The 5,727-nt window shown below is 49.7% G+C and overlaps 1 long non-coding RNA gene across 1 annotated transcript; it reads left to right on the top strand.

The window, feature by feature from the left end:
- The first annotated feature begins 740 nt into the window (after positions 1 to 740).
- LOC140258797 (uncharacterized) lies at positions 741 to 4,745 on the top strand. The gene is made up of 5 exons (XR_011905295.1): positions 741 to 810; positions 1,657 to 1,839; positions 2,317 to 2,392; positions 3,287 to 3,843; positions 4,022 to 4,745. It is a non-coding gene; the product is annotated as an uncharacterized lncRNA (long non-coding RNA).
- The last annotated feature ends 982 nt before the right edge of the window (positions 4,746 to 5,727 follow it).

Below are 5,727 nucleotides of genomic sequence, written 5' to 3'. Positions count from 1 at the left end.
AGCCTGGCCCGTCAACCACCGTGCGATGAGGATGGGGAGGCAGAGCGCTGAAGCAGCACCTTGTCCTGCATCCCCAGCCCCAGAACTGTGCCTGCGTGATGGAGGCAGGGTGAGCCAGTGTCCTGGGCCACACATGCCTGTACTTCCAGCCATGGCACACGTGGACACACATCACACATATTCTTCTTCTTTTTCAGGTCTTTCCCATCCTCCCCGCTGGCTTTCACACTGTCACTGCAAAACCAATCTTATCTTCCTCTGACTAATTCTCCTCCTCTGCCCATCTCACCACTCTCACCCTATTCTGGAAGCCACCACAGGTGTATGCATGAACAGAAACAAACCACTCTGCTGCAAACTGGGGATAACACAGCCCTGTTTCCGGGTGCCCCAGTACTGGTGGGTTGGCTGAGTCCTGGTATAGACACCCAGAAATACTCCACAGACCTCTTCTTTTGTTTGCTCTTTCTTCTTTAAAATATTGATTATCTTTAGCATTAATATTCGTAATATTTTTATTAATACTGACACTTTGAATGTAGCTATCCATACAAGTGCTGTATGGGAAACTGGTAATCACAGCCTGAACCTCTGATTAATCAGCTGAGGCAAGTGTTGGGTCAGCTGTGGGAGCACAGGTGAGGGTAATTCAGCTGTGCTCCTGGAAGGGGTGGAGCCTGACTCCACCTCTCCTAGACTTCATTTAAGTGCTGACCACCACTAAGGCAGCATCTCTTGGAGATTGCTCCTCTGTGGAGATTGGATTGCCAGCCTCAGCATTTTCCAGCCAGCCTGAAGGCATCTATATTGGTGAGTTTTCCCTATACATAACTTTTTGGATATCTATCACCATCCTTCTTGTGTTATTACCATCTTTTGTATTATTCACCTTACAAATGCGCAGCTTCTCATTGAGCCCTGTTGAGCTCTCAGCCATTATTACCAAGCAGCCACTTCCTGCCTACCTGAAGTCTTCATGAAGAAGTGATCACGTTCCATTTCCCATCAGCTCTGAACTGACCAGGTTTTCCAGCTCCATCCATCACTAGGAGACAGAGGAAAGAGAGCTCCCTGCAAGTCAGCTTTATCCCTCCTTGAGTCCCACACAATCCTTGAGTCTTATTGAATTATCACTTTTAACCTTCCTGAAGTGATGCTGCTTGTGAGTCACCTTTAGTACTGAAGAAGTAGCCTCTCCTAGCAAGAAGATTAAAATCCCATTACTTGTTATTCATATGTTATTTAATGATATATATATTTTTTCCATTACGTATTTACTTAAGTTGCTTGCTTTGAATCTTGAGTTGGCATTTCTAATACTAAGTGTAGTTTCTAGTTTGTTTTCCTAATTGGAATGAAATAAAAGTAGAATGGAGTTTTAGAGTGGGGATTTTTATGCTTATAAAAGGAGTGACTGAAAACAAACCCAACCACCAAACCCCAACAGGGCACCTGTTCAGGATAGCTGCAATAAGGCAGCACCTTTACTGATAGAAACAGAGAAAATGGAATTAAAGACAGGTCTGTATCTCAACGAAATACCAGCAACCCTCAGACTCGACAGTGTGCCTTGCTGAAGCCCATTACCTCTCTTGCAATGATTTGGCAGCCAAGTGGCCACAGATTTGACCGCGTCTTGTTCTTCTCTCCTTACAGTTGTTACCTTGTGCACAGGGAAGATGGGATGAGAGGAGATCTGTGGATTCCTTGAGGTTTTTGGCCATGGCAATCTCCAGTTTGAGGGCAGGACATCTCCTCTTGGTGAGCAGACAGATCTGAAGATGTGCTGCCATGTCTGCATCCAACAGAGATCTCACACCATGAGAACATTACTCCAAGGTAACGTAACCAAGGCCTGAAAGGAAACCTGAGAAAAATGGCTGCTGCTGGTGAGATGAAAAGCAAAATGGAAGCCAGGAGAAAGGGCAAGAAAGATGGGGAGGGAAGAGAGGAAAGACAGAGAATGCTACAGAAGGAAGATGAATGGTGGTGATACCATAAAGATGGATCATGGCGGAGATGGAGAGCTGGGAGGGAGCCAAATGAAGAGTCAGATGAGAAAGTGGTATGGATAAGAGAAGGCAGGTATGGGAGGAGGAGGAAAAGACTGATGCGGAGGGAGAAGGAGGACAGGGATCAGGTGCAAGGAGGGTTGGAGAGATAAAGAAAGCAATGAGGAGAGTGGAGAACAAAACTCTCCCCAAAGTGGTGCGCAGCATTCCTCCTGCATCTCTTGGATGCACATAGAAGGAGCTTGGAAGAATCTTCATTTATCAGGAATTCAATTAAGTGGAATCGTCATTATTAAATTTATAGGAATTATTTGTGCAGGAAAGCCTGGAGTGAGGAAAGGACTCCTGGAGCCATTTCTCCTGTCAGTGCCCCAGGTCAGGTAAGCACTGGCAGCGCAGTCTCACCAGTTGAGATATTAATGAGATGCCTCAAGGTGCAAATGATAGTTTAATAGGTGTTACTTAACGGGAGTGCCCCTCGCCTGCGCACGCCAGTGCGCGGCTCCTGATGAGGCTGCCTCCTTGTTAGGATAAGTAATTAGAATGTAGGAACACTCACTTTGACACTTTAATAAAGTGTCAGCCGTCATCAATTTAGTATTTAATAAAAATAAAATTAAATATTTACTAGATTTTTATAGCATCGCATTTAAAATACATATCCCTCAAATTTAGGTGGTTTTAAATGAGGTCCTGCTAGGACTCTGGCCTCAGAAAATAAGTCCCATGATTTCCGTCTTGGGCTTTGTCTTCCATGGGGAGGGAATTTCTTACAGACATAAGACCCCAGCAGCACACAGAGGGAAATGATGCTGAAGGGTGGAGAAGAGGTTTCTTCCTTTGTTCTCTGGGCCTCCATGTGCTGTTTGGAGGCTGAGGATGAATTGAGTTGAGCCAGTGTACCCCTGAAATCACTGGGGCTGGTGGGACATGGTGAGGCAGCCTGGCAGGAGCAGCTCCCTCCCTGCTCAGCATGGATGCTCCATCCCAACCCAGCCAAACCTATTGCATCTCCCTGGGATGGACCTCCTCCTTCACAGCTCTTCCCTTGGATGTAGGACATTGGGGTGGGGATGTTAGACTGCCCTGCCAAGGCATGGGGGAGAAGTACAACTTTATTCCTATTTTGTTGGAAAATCAGGTGTTGGAAAGAAAATAGAAGGATATCCTGAAGGTTAAAGCATGCCTTAAGCTTGGAGGGAAAGTAAGAGCTAAAATAGCTTGAGTGAGTTTATTCCCTGCCCATCTGACCATACCAAATTCTGCTTCCTCAGGGTGCCCACCTGGTCAAGGACAGCCCAGCATCACTCTGCCATGTTGGGCCCCCAGCATGCCAAGGACATCCAGGTGACAAAGGGCCACAGGTTACCCCCAAGGCACTCGGTGGCACAGCCAGATATCTGCGTGCAGACTTTCCCCAGCTTCTCCTATCTCTTAAAACAGAGCCCTTTTGGGGCACTCAGCCCCATGCATGCACACCCTGACCGTGATTCGTAAAACAAGTGGAAGCAGCAGGAGGAGGTGCAGGTCTCTCTGGCCGAGGCACCTGGCAACACGGAGCGGTTGTTCCCCAGATAGCGCCCTGCTAACAAGGGATCCTGTCTCGGAGGCTGTGAGTCACCGCTGAAACCCTGTCAACAATTCTTTCCATGGGAGCAGCAGCCCTGCGCTGCGAGCGGTGCTGGCACCTGCTTTGGGGAATGGCACATCTCGACACGCATCTTCTGAGGATGAATCCGGCGCTGTTCGGGTGGCTGCGGGTCGGAACGCGATGCTCCTCTCAGTGCCCGGCAGGGACGGCGGCAGCGGGGGCCGAAGCCGGACCCGAGGGGTGAGCGGGGCTGGGGAGCCCCGGGGCGGCGGTGGAACCAGCGGGGACGGGGCCGCCCGTGGGCTCCGGGCGCGGTGCTGCGGAGAAGAGTGCCACGCTGTGTCCGTGCCGGGCCTTACAGCGGGCAGGCAGCGCTGCGAGCCCTGCGGCTGAATTCCTCTTGCCTTTTTCTCCCCAGAGCTCAGGGCTCCACGAGGACACCCACCAGCTCTGCTCCCTGCTCGAGGCTCCCCACTCTGCGTTTGCTTTCACCCATCTGAGCTGTGCTATCCCAATGCACGGAGGCTGCCTGATGCTTCCTCGGGTGGTCCCTACCCAAATATAAAGAAACATCTTTAGATTGAAAAACAGAGCTCACCCAGTCACCCCCAGCAGCACCTGTCATTTGGCAGCCGATGGGGCTGCTCTGGCCTCAAACACCTTCCGTGAAGTTCATTGAAAATCTGTCTGATAAAGGAGAAGCAATTAGGGGATGGCTTGGGGCTCAGGCTGACTTCAAAGGCTCCCTGTGAAGCACGTAGCAACACCCAGAGCTTCTAAAGAACCTGGACCTGCAACATGCCGACAGCCCTCACTGGGAGCTCCCGTGGCCCACCTGCAAGTGAGACCCGGAGTGCTCTGCTTTGCAGGACCAGCCCCTCGTGTTGAGCTGCTGGGTCAAAACGCAGCTCCTGACAGCCCCAGCGAGGTGTCAGTGTAATGCAGAGGCCATGGGAGGTCCAAAGGATGGCAGAAGAGGACTGTGCTGCTTGTGTATGGTTTGCAAAGTACCACCGAAGGGAGCACCCAGCTTTGCCTGGTGATGCTGGCAGCCCCGCATCCGCGTTTTCACAGGCAAAAACCCAACATTGACCTCCTTCTTGAAACATAAGGCAAATGCCTGCAGTCTGGTTTACATCTGCCACGGGATCCTGTTACATTCAGAACAACCCCTGTCAACGCTGAATCTGTAACAATCAATAAAGAGAGAGGGTTTGTTTATTTGGTGTTGGGTTGTTGGGGTTTCTTTTAATGTGTTCTCATCCCTAATAGTGTTATTTTGCTGCCCCAAGTTTTGCAAGTTTTGTGATCGCCTCCCTCCTCCCCTCCTTGTTTGCTTCCAGGACAAGCTGTCATCTTCTCGCATCTTTTCACCCTGGCCATTGCCAATGTAAAACTGTAAATTGCGGGACTGTGCAAATAGCACTAATAGCATTTGCATAAAAATTGGTTGCAAAGAGCAATTAGCACTTCATTAATAATCAATGAAGGGCCAATTTACACATTGCCCAAAAGCAAATTGTAAATTCAATTTTGTCTATAATTGAGCATTTGGTGCTGGGCAACTGCACACACCGGTGCCAGAAGGGACCCACACAGCAGAGTGAGGGTCACACCTCCAGCCGTTCAGGTTTCAGGTAACTCCCAGCCCCTGGGGCCCAAAGCAGCACCCCTCTGACAAAGGAAGGATGCTCTGTGAGGTCCAGTGGTTTCAGCTTTCAGAGAACACATCTCGACCTGTTATTATCCCTGCTCTCCTGCAACCCTATTGAAAGGAAGACAGATGCTGCTTGCAGGGCAGAGGTCCTTCTCCTGTCCCAGTGCAGCTGTGGAGAAGGGGAGATGCATGAAGGATGTGGGAGAAGAGACATCACTGCTGCAGTCCATAGACCCGCACATCCTCCTGCTGCAGTGTCAGCCAACGCCCTACAAGTGACACCAGAGCAAATACAGAGATAAAGGTCTAACGTGGGCCTGATGGGTGAAGTGAACACCATCCCACTTAATCCAGTCTGCCCTTTGCTGCTGCCATCTGCACACAACCTTTCTGAGATATCCCAAACCTGTGCAGCTGTTAGGATGCAAAAAACTCATTCATCCTTGTTTCACCACTTTGATTTCAGC

The sequence above is a fragment of the Excalfactoria chinensis genome, chromosome 14 (assembly GCF_039878825.1).
Source record: "Excalfactoria chinensis isolate bCotChi1 chromosome 14, bCotChi1.hap2, whole genome shotgun sequence".
NCBI lineage: Eukaryota > Metazoa > Chordata > Aves > Galliformes > Phasianidae > Excalfactoria > Excalfactoria chinensis.
Note: the sequence above shows the minus strand (reverse complement) of the source record. Positions and strands in the feature narration are given on the sequence as shown.